Genomic DNA, 14,032 nt, shown 5'->3' with positions numbered 1-14,032 from the left:
ACTGTGGACTGCTGGCACTGGACAGCAGCATCAATGACAGTGAGGATGCCTGTTTCTGTTGCTGACACTGGCACTGTCTTAGAAAAGTGATAGTTCATTGTGGATTACTGGGACAGCAGCAGCACAGCATCAATGACAGTGAGGATGCCCGTTTCTGCCTTTCCTCCTGCAGGTCAACACTTCTGGCACGTCATCAGCTCCTGCTGTTGTCCCCTTCACGTGTGCTCACTGCGGCTTTCCCGTAGTTGTAGAACTGGGAAGCTGTGGTCAGCTGAGGACTGTCGTCCTCTCTTGATGGACCTCCCTGGTTCTGTGGCTGCAGTCCCCCTGTCACATCAATAAAATCACATTGACCACTTTCTCCTTCATCAACACAAATATGATAATGATAATAGTAATAAACAAACAAAATAACAGTAATAATATTTATATATAGTGCTGAATCTTGTGCCGAGACCAATCAAAGCACTTACACACCAGTCATTCACAAGCATGCATACAACAATATTGATAACAGTAATAATGATTGATACATATATATATTGCTGAATCTTGTCCACAGATAAAGGGCGTTCACACCCGTCATTCACATGCATGCATAACTCCATTTCACGACGACCAAAAACAAAACGTGTAAATACAAAGCTGGGGAAACTAGAGACAAGAGAAGAGGCAGTGATGGGAGGCTAAATTGAGGATGGAGGCTATACTGGGAAGAGGCAGGGGATGGAGGCTATATTGGGAAGAGGGACGGGATGGTGGCTATATTGAGAAGAGGGACGGGATGGAGGAGGCTATATTGGGAAGAGGGACGGGATGGAGGAGGCTATATTGGGAAGAGGTAGGGGATGGAGGCTATATTGGGAAGAGGGACGGGATGGAGGCTATATTGGGAAGAGGGACGGGATGGAGGAGGCTATATTGGGAAGAGGGACGGGATGGAGGCTATATTGGGAAGAGGCAGGGGATGGAGGCTATATTGGGAAGAGGGACGGGATGGAGGCTATATTGGGAAGAGGGACGGGATGGAGGAGGCTATATTGGGAAGAGGGACGGGATGGAGGCTATATTGGGAAGAGGCAGGGGATGGAGGCTATATTGGGAAGAGGTAGGGGATGGAGGCTATATTGGGAAGAGGGACGGGATGGAGGCTATATTGGGAAGAGGCAGGGGATGGAGGCTATATTGGGAAGAGGGACGGGATGGAGGCTATATTGGGAAGAGGGAGGGGATGGAGGCTATATTGGGAAGAGGCAGGGGATGGAGGCTATATTGGGAAGAGGGAGGGGACGGAGGCTATATTGGGAAGAGGCAGGGGATGGAGGAGGCTATATTGGGAAGAGGGACGGGATGGAGGCTATATTGGGAAGAGGCAGGGGATGGAGGCTATATTGGGAAGAGGGACGGGATGGAGGCTATATTGGGAAGAGGGACGGGATGGAGGAGGCTATATTGGGAAGAGGGACGGGATGGAGGCTATATTGGGAAGAGGCAGGGGATGGAGGCTATATTGGGAAGAGGTAGGGGATGGAGGCTATATTGGGAAGAGGGACGGGATGGAGGCTATATTGGGAAGAGGCAGGGGATGGAGGCTATATTGGGAAGAGGGACGGGATGGAGGCTATATTGGGAAGAGGGAGGGGATGGAGGCTATATTGGGAAGAGGCAGGGGATGGAGGCTATATTGGGAAGAGGGAGGGGACGGAGGCTATATTGGGAAGAGGCAGGGGATGGAGGAGGCTGTATTGTGAAGAGGCAGTGGATGGAGGCTTTATTGGGGATGGAGGCTATATTGGGAAGAGGTTGAGTTTAACGCCGGACTTGAGAGCTGAATACAGAGACCTATGTATCGAAAGAGTAAGTTCATTCGAACTGCAAGGTTCAGAGTTAGAGAAAAAGCAGCGGCAATATGTCCTCTCAAAATGCTACCTTGTGGCTTCCAAGCTCTGTATGTTGAAGTGCTGGACAAATTCATACTATCCGTAAGTCCAGAAATATCCTTCAAATTAAAAACTTGCTGATCCTGCAACGTTTCATTAATCACTGCTTAAAGTGATCAGCTGGTTTCCCAGACACAGCTTAGTCCTAAGTAATTCAGTCTATCTTTAACGTACTCTAAATGGGTTGGATAATTCAAAAGAACTGATTAATTTTCATACCATGGCAAGGCAAGAAGTTTATTTCATATGCCCCATTGGGGCAATTAAAATTTATCTGAACTGTCGCCATTGAAATCCACCACACAAAAAAAGTGCATTTTGCATGCAAATTAATTATAAAAAAAAGAAAAGAAAAAAAAAGCCTTTCCCGTCTTGCTCAAAATCATTTCAAGCAAGGGTTCACTTTCCTTGACTGTATCCTTTTATAAAGATGCATTAAGTCACACATTTGCAGGCACCAACTGTTTTTCTATTCTGTAACAGTTTAGTTAATAACAGATTGCACATGTATACACCTTTGTGTTTTAGGGCACATACATTTTATGACATGATTGCAAAGGTTTCCAAGTCTTTCCTGCTAGTAGACGATACAGAAATTAAAAGTTTGCCCTTCTGAATTCATTTGTGTTTAAAACCATTTGACTTTCTATGACATATTAAGTTCTGATTTATTACATGCACAATTGTGAGTGCACATGAAATACGGATTTTTTTTGTGTGGTTATTTTTGTGTGTTGCTTAAATTTAGAAGAAAAAAAACAACTATTTGCTTATGTTATCGCTACTGTTGTAATACACTTGAATTTAATATACAATGCTGATTTTTTATGTTTAGCTTCAATACAGAATTGTGAAAATGCATGAAATACCAATAAGGTCATTTCCTTATGTTGTTGATGCTGTTGTTGTAATCAACCTGTACTAATAAACAATGCTTATTTCAGTTTTTTCTTCGCTTTAATTTTGCTCCTGAATTCAGCATAATTATTAAATGAGGTTTAATACATGCTTCATATTGTTGACATGTAAGCAACCCAACCTACATGATCATCATTTTGCTTTTGATTGTTGAAAATGACAATTTTATGATGCATCATGTTGTCATGACTAACATGTGAATGTCAGTTGATACCTGGCTTGTGTGCTTGTGCTTGTGCTTGTGCTTGTGTGTGTGTGTGTGTGTGTGTGTGTGTGTGTGTGTGTGTGTGTGTGTGTGTGCGTGCGCGCTGACAATGCTTGTTGAAAATGCCAAATTTACAATAGATGTTATGTTGCCATGACTAACATACAATTGTCAACTGATGCCAGGCTCGTGCGTGCGTTCGTGCGTCTGTGTCAGTCTCTCTCTCTCTCTCTCTGTGTGTGTGTGTGTGTGTGTGTGTGTGTGTGTGTGTGTGTGTGTGTGTGTGTTGACAATGCCAGATTTACAATATATAATGTGTGTGCGTGTGCTGACAATGCCAGATTTATGATATATAATGTGTGTGCGTGTGCTGACAATGCCAGATTTATTATATATATATATATCGTTTTGATGCTATGACTGACATGTGATGTCCACAGATGCCACATGCCAGGTACAGGTCATTCTGTCAGAAACAAAGAACTATAAAACATCTGGTTGCACTGGTGCTGTCCACTGGATCATTTTGTGGGTTTCTTTTCCTTTGGTCCGTGTGTGCGTGCGTGCGTGAGCGTGTGCGAGAGAGAGAGAGAGAGAGAGAGAGAGAGAGAGAGAGAGAGAGATTTTTCAGTCATATTTTGGCTTTTTTTTCGTATGACTTTTTTCTTTATGATTTGAAACAGATTTCTCTTTCACACCCATTACGTGAGTGTTCTCTGTCTTTCCTGTTATATTCTTTCAGATTCAGTTTAAATAACTTAATAATAAATAACTTGCATACGTCTATTATAAATAACTTCTACACCTCTCTTTAAAAGTAACTTGTATACTTCTGTTTAGTAACTTGCATACTTCTACTAATATATAACTTTCATTCTTTGCTTAAAAGTAACTGGCATATTGCTTGTATTCAACTTGCTTACTTCTGCTCAAAAGTAACTGGCACACTTCTGCTTATACATTACTTGCATTCTTTTGCTTATAAAAATTAACTTGCTTACTTCTGCCGTTTACATTGCATCTGTTAATCTGGTTACATCAGGGAATTTTTTAATACGGTGCAGGAAATATTGATTGTTTATGCTGCAGGTATGTAAAGCTGTTATCTGCAAACCCCCAAATCAATGGAAAGACTTAATAGGCCACATTGATGAGAATGTGAACACTGAAAAAAAAAATGAAAAAAAAATGTTAAGAGAACTAATGGTATTTTTCTTTTTTCTTATGTATTCTAGTCTGCTTAGCAGAGTTACTTACATTCCTGCCCACTAAAGAACTTAATTTTCTGCAGAGCACCTTGAAACACCGTGCCAGGATCAGTACTCAACATTCCAGGACTTGGGAGGGGTGTGGGAGGGTTGGGGGGGGGGGGGGGGAGAAAGGGCAGGTAACTGACAACAAACTTGAATGCCCCCCTCCCCCTCCTTCACACACATTCCCCCAGCCCCTCCTGCCCACTCCTTCCCCTGTCTGATTTCCAGCCCTCGGCATTTTCTAAATCCGTACATCATGTCAACGATCATTTTCTACACATTCTCCGCAGTTGTCAGCATGTTAACATTCATCAGTTCCGGGGGTTGCCCACCAAATTTGGGTGTGGGGGCGAGGGGGGGGGAAGTTTTGAGAAAAATGCATCTAAATTTTGTTTAAAACACAAACTTTTTAAACAATTTCCTTTCATGAGTTACCATGGGAAGTGGAACTGGCAAAAACGTGTTTTTTTTGGTTTTTTTTAAAGTTTAATATCCAGCCCTAAAAGCGTAAGGCTATGAAGGTCAAGTTGTTTGCTGGGAAAAAAAAAATCTAATTGCCCTTGATTTAACATGAGTGTCAGCTGTTCAGATGTGGCATTCTCACAAATACCATTCTGACAAAATGGCAGTGCCTGACTTGGCAATGTCATAAACAGCACAGGCCTACATGATTAAAACAAAAGTTACATCATATGCCAGAGATTCAACTTGAGAGTTATACCAGACCAGTTTAAACAAAAGTTACATAGCCTGAGACAGGTCAAAACAAAAGTTATACCACATGGCATGAGAAGTTTAAAGTTATACCATATGGCATGACACACTAGTTAAAACAAGTTATACCATATGGCACGAGGCACTAAAAAGTTACCATATGGCACAAGACGTAAACTAAAACAAAAGTTACCACATGGCACAAGACCCAAACTAAAACAAAAGTTACCATATGGCACGAGGCACTAAAAAGTTACCATATGGCACGAGGCACTAAAAAGTTACCATATGGCACAAGACGCAAACTAAAACAAAAGTTATCTTATGGCACAAGACGCAAACTAAAACAAAAGTTACCACATGGCACAAGACCCAAACTAAAACAAAAGTTACCATATGGCACAAGACGCAAACTAAAACAAAAGTTACCACATGGCACAAGACGCAAACTAAAACAAAAGTTACCATATGGCACAAGATGCAAACTAAAACAAAAGTTACCATATGGCACAAGATGCAAACTAAAACAAAAGTTACCACATGGCACAAGATGCAAACTAAAACAAAAGTTACCATATGGCATGAGATGCAAACTAAAACAAAAGTTACCATATGGCACAAGATGCAAACTAAAACAAAAGTTACCATATGGCACAAGATGCAAACTAAAACAAAAGTTACCATATGGCACAAGATGCAAACTAAAACAAAAGTTACCATATGGCACAAGATGCAAACTAAAACAAAAGTTACCATATGGCATGAGACGCAAAAGCAAAAATTATTCCATGCGGCATGAGACAAGTTAAATTTCCGTATGGTATGAGACACAAATTAAAACAAAAAGCTATACCAAGCTGCATGAGACCAGCTGAAACAGAATGTCGCCAGGCACTAATTAAAAGTAGTGCATCATGATACATTAGAACCTTAAGTCAAGCTGGAACGAACCTGATTGAGAAGTACATTGGTGTGTCCTGGTATGGAACCTGGTCTGTTGTTTCAAGCTTGGTCCCCAGGCAAACTGCACATCCGTCAGCCACACCCTTCCTGCAGCTGTCAGCCTGACACAGAAAAGACAGGTCTGAGAGAGACAGAGAGAGATTGATTGATTGACTGATATGGATACTTATATAGCGCCTATCCTCAGTCGGAGACCAATCTCTAAGCGCTTTACAAACACGGAGTCATTTACACAACAGGCTGCCTACCTGTGTAAAGCCGACTGACGACTGCCACTGGGCGCTCATCATTCGTTTCCTGTGTCATTCAATCAGATTTTAGGCACGCACACCTACACATTCAGACAAACATGTAACATTTAACATTTTACCTGTATGACCGTTTTGTTTATTTACCCCACCATGTACGCAGCATTACTCCGTTTTCGGGGGTGTGCATGCTGGGTATGTTCTTGTTTCCATAACCCACCGAACGCTGACATGGATTACAGAATCTTTAACGCGCGTATTTGATCTTCTGCGTGCGTATACACACGAAGGGGGTTCAGGCACTGGCAGGTCTGCACATATGTTGCAGAGAGAGAGAGAGAGAGAGAGAGAGAGTGCGCGCGCACTAGTGCATGTATTTATTTATTTATCTCTATTAACTAACATTTTCACAAGGAAGCCAACAAAGCGCCGAGATGTTTTGCGTACTGTTTATTTATTTGTTAATCAATTAATTTATTTATACATAAATTTTAATAAGAAACCAACAGAATACTGAGATGCTTTAGAAGTCTTGTTGTTTTTTTTATATTCTTCTTTCTCTACGATTTTCTCTTGAAAATACAAGTTTAGTAATACATGATCAGCAACAGAATATGAATAATTTGACAATATGTGCAGGGTTTTAGACCAGATTTGATCCAACAACGATTAAAAAATAATACTGAGAAAAGAAATCAGTCCTATCCAAATATTTCTGTAACGTTTGTTTCTTAACTTTTAAGACCACACACACACACACACACTGATCAATTTGAGTCATTCTCCTTCCTGACCACCACAGACAATGAATGATGACTGATGACCACCAATGGAAGGACTCAGTACTGTTGATCCATGTCATTGAATGAACAGAATACATCTATTCCCATTTCACCTACAGTGTAGCTGCCCCCAACAGCCTCCATTTCACCTACCCACCATTCCCATTTCACCTACAGTGTAGCTGCCCCCAACAGCCTCCATTTCACCTACCCACCATTCCCATTTCACCTACAGTGTAGCTGCCCCCAACAGCCTCCATTTCACCTACCCACCATTCCCATTTCACCTACAGTGTAGCTGCCCCCAACAGCCTCCATTTCACCTACCCACCATTCCCATTTCACCTACAGTGTAGCTGCCCCCAACAGCCTCCATTTCACCTACCCAACATTCCAATTTCACCTACAGTGTAGCTGCCCTCAACAGCCTCTATTTCACCTACCCACCATTCCCATTTCACCTACAGTGTAGCTGCCCTCAACAGCCTCTATTTCACCTACCCACCATTCCCATTTCACCTATTCAGTCCCCTCGCCCCTGTTGCACCCCCTTCACTCAGGGGCCGGTTGATTCAAAGGACTGACTGTCATGATAAAATCGGACGGGTAAGTCACACGTTTATCATCGATGTTCACCACACGCATAAACAGTAAGATAAAAGATGTCGTAAACTGAGACTGGCACGTATTGCAATGGGTGCAGGTAATCAAACACAAATGAGGGATGAAAAGAGAAAGACACAAAACCAGAAAGAAAAGAAAAAGAAAGAAAGAAAAGGAAACCAGTACAGATTACGACGCCCCAAAATAGCGGCCACAGCTGAAGGGAAAGATGAAGAAGTGGAGCAGAAAGAGGAAGTCAGTGTATATACACTGCAGTGCTTTTGACAGCTGCTCACACAGATCAGCGTGACGAGTCGAACAACAAACGCAATTTTATTTTCAGAGCAAAACAGAGTCACTGGAAACCATTATCTTTACACACGCACGCGCACACATACACACACGAGTCTGGTTTTTTTCTTCAGTTTCACTGCCCCCAAACCAGCGAGCAAACAAAAACAAACTACTTCTGGTTGAAACTTGCCTGCAGATGATGGTGACTCAAACAATCGACTTTTACTTTTCCCTCATTGAAAGTTGGATCCAGTAATGAAAAAAAACATCAACGATACGATCGACAGATTCAGAACATGGGAACTGCTTCCCCACTCCCCCCAAGAAAATAATGATTATGATAATAATAAAGCACAAAAAAAGTATATGAATCACTCATGCTTGCTGCATTTCGTTTGAGACCAATTGATGTTTTCTGTTTATTTAATCATTCATTTCTTTGGGTTGCTTGATTAATGTTTGTTACCTAAATATCTATTTGTTGATTAGGCTGTTTGTTAATGCCTGCCAAGCATTTTATTCTTTTTTGTTGTTGTTGTTGTTGTTGTTATCTACCATCCGGTTTGTCTATTCAAGTTCTTCTAGTGTTCATTTACTTCTTGATTAATTAGTTCATCTATGTATTTATTTATTCATTCATTTACTTATTTATTGAGCCGTTTTTCCATCCAATGTGTGCTTATTATTTCATTCAGTCATAATTTTATATATTTTTTTTTCGATACACACACACACACACACACACATTACTCAGCGGCCCGATTGCTGGCATCTGCCATCCAGTTTATCTGGCCCTGTGTGGTCCTGACATCTTTTACCAACAAAGAAAGAGTCCAGTTTATTTATTTACGCATCCATTCATATATTCATTTATCTGCCTGATTTCGGGTCTGCTATCCATCACCCATGATGACCCCGGTCCCAGTTTTCTCCCTTCACTCCTCAGTTACCTTTTCCTTTACTCTCTCTCCCAACCCTCACAGCATCTTTTGTGGTGTCTGTCCATTTTGTTTGTTGAGGGGGGTGGGGGTGGGGGGTGGGGGGTGAGTGAGGGAGAAATAGTGAGGAATCTGTGTGTGTGTGTGTGTGTGTGTGTGTGTGTGTGTGTGTGTGTGAGAGAGACGTGTGTGTGTGTGTGTGTGTGTGTGTGTGTGTGTGTGTGTGTGTGTGTGTGTGAGAGAGAAAGAGAGAGAGAGAGTGAGGTGTGTGTGTGTGTGTGTGTGTGTGTGTGTGTGTGTGTGTGTGTGAGAGAGAGAGAGAGAGAAAGAGAGACGTGTGTATGTGTGCGTGTGCGCGCGCCTGTGTATGGGTGCATGTGTGCGTGAGCATGTGTGTGTACGCGCTTTCTTTTTTCTTTTAAATAAATCTCCATCGCTGGCGTACAGTTTTTCTTTCACCTCTGCCAAGTACGCCACGCTCTTAGACCTTATATATATATATATACGCCTTTTTTTTCTTTTTTTTTTACCTGTGTAAATTTCATCTCGCCTAAAAGCCAGACACCAGACCCCCCCCCCCCACCCGCCCCCTTGATCCCCCCACCTACGCCCGAACCCCCGCCCCCCACCCCTCCCCCTCAGAACAGAGAGAACAGTGCCCAGCAATCTTTTAATTGCCGACTGAACTGGAAATAGATTTCACTGAGCACAACTTGAAGCGAGAAGATGCTTGTTGCCAAAAAGACAAGACAAGTTATATATATATCGCCCAGCAGGCGTTCGTCTGGTCGGCGATAAATCAGACCAGAAATGATTTTGATATAAAAGGAAAGTAGTTGAAGTTGGCCAGAAAAGATGGAATGGATATTGGCAACAGCAGGGCGGCCTTTTTTTTGTTTTGTTTGTTTTTGGGTTTTTTTGGTCACATTCGCTATTGTTAGTGAGGAGAGTTTGATGCCAAAAGGGTTAATGGTTAAGGGTTGGCACAATCACTGAACACACTACCCACTGTTGGGATGGCATTGGAAAAACTGGGCTCAATTCTCTCCTTCTGCCGTTCTAACACCTTCCCAGTACGGTTCCCGTTCACACCTGGGTGGAGTGAGGGAAATTCGGAGTAAAGCGCCTTCCCCCAAGAACACAGCCCCATGCCGAAACGGGGGCCTCGAACCCTGATCACTGGTGAACACTGGGCCACAAGTCCAACGTCTGACCGACTCTGCCTCCCAAGTGTGTGGGCTGGTGTTTGTCGTTTTAAATTGAAAATGCTTGGCACAGCGCTACAAACACGTCACCCTAAGTTACTGGTTTGTTATTCCGGGGGTGGCCCATGTTCCCAGTTTCGATACAGATTTTGATTAACTCATTACCTCACAGGCTGCAGCGGCGCAATGGGACAGCATGCTTCATCTATTCCTAACCAGGCCTCACACACACGCGCGCGCACGCACACACACACACACAGAGTATTGTTTTAATGTCAAGTGCATATGCTTTAGTAACCTGACAATTAAGCATATCATTTTTGACTGTAGCTTGATGAAGCCTTACGTACACGAAAGTGTGTCTTTACAAGTGACAGAGAACGCTGATGTTTTTGACTTTTTGCATTCATTATCGGTTGTTTCGCTTGTCAGTTTAACGACTTCCCTTTTACGAAGTCCTTTAAGTAATTTCCTGCAACTGTATTTAGATTCTTTTTTCAAATTTCACCCCCATTTGCCCAGTTTCCCCCAACCCTCCATTCATACACATCTCCCACCCCTTCTAACCGATAATACTCAAATGTATTCATAAATACTTTAACAAAATGTCTTCAATCACCGATATGTGTGACGGGACATTAAACAAAATTCCTCCTCCTCCACACACACACACCTCGACTTTTTCACACACGCGTGCGTGCACGCCCATACTCAGAACTTACATAACAACAACACACATAGACAAACACACACACAACGCACGCACTCTCTAATATTTTCATAATTATGAAAGACAACACACATCTGAAAGAATTATCCTGGAAAAAAAACAGAGGACCTGCTTGCTGCTGTGTCGGCTTTATAAAAGCGAGCATAGCGGTATCTTGTTCGACTCAAAAAACATTTCAAATCAGAGGTGAAATGCCATGAATGAGCTTCAATGACAGACAGCCAGCTTACACGAGTGCCACTTTATGCACACGCTGGCGAAAAAACGATCTTTCAAAAAGACACCTTTTACATACCAATGCACAAAGTATGCATTAAAAAAAAAGAAGCCACAATACACATACTAAACTCGTCTCTGTGACATCATTTACACTTAACTCGTCTGTATAACATTAACGAAAAAAAACAGCATATATGCTAAGCATAATATCTGACGATCAAGTGTCAGATAATGGAGCACGCACGCACGCACATACAGAGAGAGAGAGAGAGAGAGAGAGAGAGAGAGAGAGAGAGAGAGAGAGAGAGAGAGACCATTGCGATGCATGGAGACAGCCAACTGTCGTCAAGGATTACAAATAAGTCGTACAAAGATCGAAAGCGTTCTTTGTTGAACAGCCTGGAAACAAGACCTACCATAGTACGTGTTATGGAGAGATATAATTATTCAATCACATGCAGACGGCTCAAGACATTGAAAATTCCTTTTCAAGGGGATGCTATTCAAGAATGTATTCGGGAAAAACCAAATAACAACAACAACGCTATCTACAATCGACACATTCGAAAACAATTTTCACGCTATCCAGTTTTGGAAACAATGCTATCCATTGTTTTAGAACGTCTTTCAAAAAATAATCAGAACTGCCGCTTGGAAACATCAGTTTTTTTTTAAAGACAATGCTATCCTCTGTTTTCGAAGATATTCGTAAACAACGCTGTCCAGTTTTCAAAACATCTTGGGAAACAACGCACTCCATATATCAGTGACAGAAGAAATGGAAACCCCAAACCTTACCTGGACTTAGATGCTCCCACGTCGCTGGACTCATGAGGCAGTCACGGTGCTCCACAGTCCACGGTCCTGGCGTCACGCCATCGTCTGTCGACATGTCTGAGGTCTGTCTCCACTGTTTGCTGGTGTCACCCCATCGTCTGTCGACATGTCTGAGGTCTGTCTCCACTGTTTGCTGGTGTCACCCCATCGTCTGTCGACATGTCTGAGGTCTGTCTCCACTGTTTGCTGGTGTCACCCCATCGTCTGTCGACATGTCTGAGGTCTCTCTCTTCACTGCTTGCTGGTGTCACCCCATCGTCTGTCGACATGTCTGAGGTCTGTCTCCACTGTTTGCTGGTGTCACCCCATCGTCTGTCGACATGTGTGAGGTCTCTCTCCACTGTTTGCTGGTGTCACCCCATCGTCTGTCGACATGTGTGAGGTCTGTCTCCACTGTTTGCTGGTGTCACCCCATCGTCTGTCGACATGTCTGAGGTCTGTCTCCACTGTTTGCTGGTGTCACCCCATCGTCTGTCGACATGTCTGAGGTCTGTCTCCACTGTTTGCTGGTGTCACCCCATCGTCTGTCGACATGTCTGAGGTCTCTCTCCACTGTCAGCCGCCAGTTCATCTTGCGCCGTCCCTCTGTCCGCTCTGCAGATTGACAAAAAATCGTTTATCCAAAGTCCATACATGGGTCTTCCGTTATTTCATAATCAGCTCGAACACCTCTATCATAAAGTGAAGAAACTTGGATACCTTTCTAAAGCGAAAGAAAAATCACACAAATATGGTTTCAATACTTTGTAAATGATATACTTATTTCGTGGGATACCGATCACTCTTTGCTGCGTGCAGATATATCGAGTCAAAGACCAAATGTATTCTTTTTCTTTAAACACACACACACACACACACACACACGTGAACACAAACATATGGACACAGACGCGCGCGCGTGCACCCATGTAATGGCACAAAGTGCTGAACATACCAGCGTGTGTCTGATGAACTGGAGCAACAATTCATCATGATGGTAATGACACAGAGGGTGGGAGGAGAAGGAGGGGGAGATGGGGATAGAGAAAAGGAATGAGAGAGACAGAGAGGGAGGGGGAGATGGGGATAGAGAAAAGGAAAAGAGAGAGAGGGGGGAGAGATGGGGATAGAGAAAAGGAATGAGAGAGACAGAGAGGGAGGGGGAGATGGGGACAGAGAAAAGGAAAGAGAGAGAGAGGGGGGAGAGATGGGGACAGAGAAAAGGAATGAGAGAGAGAGAGAGGGAGGGGGAGATGGGGATAGAGAAAAGGAAAGAGAGAGAGAGGGGGGAGAGATGGGGACAGAGAAAAGGAAAGAGAGAGAGAGAGGCGGAGATGGGGATAGAGAAAAGGAAAGAGAGAGAGAGAGAGAGGCGGAGATGGGGATAGAGAAAAGGAAAGAGAGAGAGACAGGGGGGAGAGATGGGGACAGAGAAAAGGAAAGAGAGAGAGAGAGGCGGAGATGGGGACAGAGAAAAGGAAAGAGAGAGAGAGAGGGGGGAGAGATGGGGACAGAGAAAAGGAAAGAGAGAGAGAGAGAGGGGGGGGGGAGTTGGGGATAGAGAAAAGAAAGAGAGAGAGGGGGGGGTGAGTTGGGGATAGAGAAAAGAGAGAGAGGGGGGAGTTGGGGATAGAGAAAAGAAAGAGAGAGAGGGGGGGGGAGTTGGGGATAGAGAAAAGAAAGAGAGAGAGAGAGGGGGGGAGTTGGGGATAGAGAAAAGAAAGAGAGAGAGAGAGGGGGGGAGTTGGGGATAGAGAAAAAGAGAGAGAGAGAGGGGGGGGAGTTGGGGATAGAGAAAAGAGAGAGAGAGAGAGGGGGGGAGGAGTTGGGGATAGAGAAAAGAAAGAGAGAGAGAGAGGGGGGGAGAGATGGGGATAGAGAAAAGAGAGAGAGAGAGAGAGGGGGGAGTTGGGGATAGAGAAAAGAGAGAGAGAGGGGGGGGGGGGGGGGATAGAGAAAGAGAGAGAGGGGGGGGGGGGAGTTGGGGATAGAGAAAAGAAAGAGAGAGAGAGAGAGGGGGGGGGAGGGATGGGGATAGAGAAAAGAAAGAGAGAGAGAGGGAGGGGGGGAGTTGGGGATAGAGAAAAGAAAGAGAGAGAGAGAGGGGGGGGAGTTGGGGATAGAGAAAAGAAAGAGAGGGAGAGGGGGGGAGTTGGGACAGAGAAAAGAAAGAGAGAGAGGGGGGGGAGTTGGGGATAGAGAAA

At 43.6% G+C, this 14,032-nt stretch overlaps 1 long non-coding RNA gene across 1 annotated transcript; it reads right to left on the bottom strand.

Annotated features, from left to right (window-relative positions):
• Positions 1-120: 120 nt before the first annotated feature.
• Positions 121-12,057, bottom strand: LOC143300960 (uncharacterized). Its single transcript, XR_013057719.1, has 3 exons — positions 11,811-12,057; positions 5,982-6,094; positions 121-327 (listed from the first exon to the last, which is right to left on the bottom strand). It is a non-coding gene; the product is annotated as an uncharacterized LOC143300960 (long non-coding RNA).
• Between the last annotated feature and the right edge of the window lie 1,975 nt (positions 12,058-14,032).

This window comes from Babylonia areolata, chromosome 27, assembly GCF_041734735.1.
Source record: "Babylonia areolata isolate BAREFJ2019XMU chromosome 27, ASM4173473v1, whole genome shotgun sequence".
NCBI classification, from domain to species: domain Eukaryota; kingdom Metazoa; phylum Mollusca; class Gastropoda; order Neogastropoda; family Buccinidae; genus Babylonia; species Babylonia areolata.
This window is presented reverse-complemented; position numbering and strand designations above follow the sequence as displayed.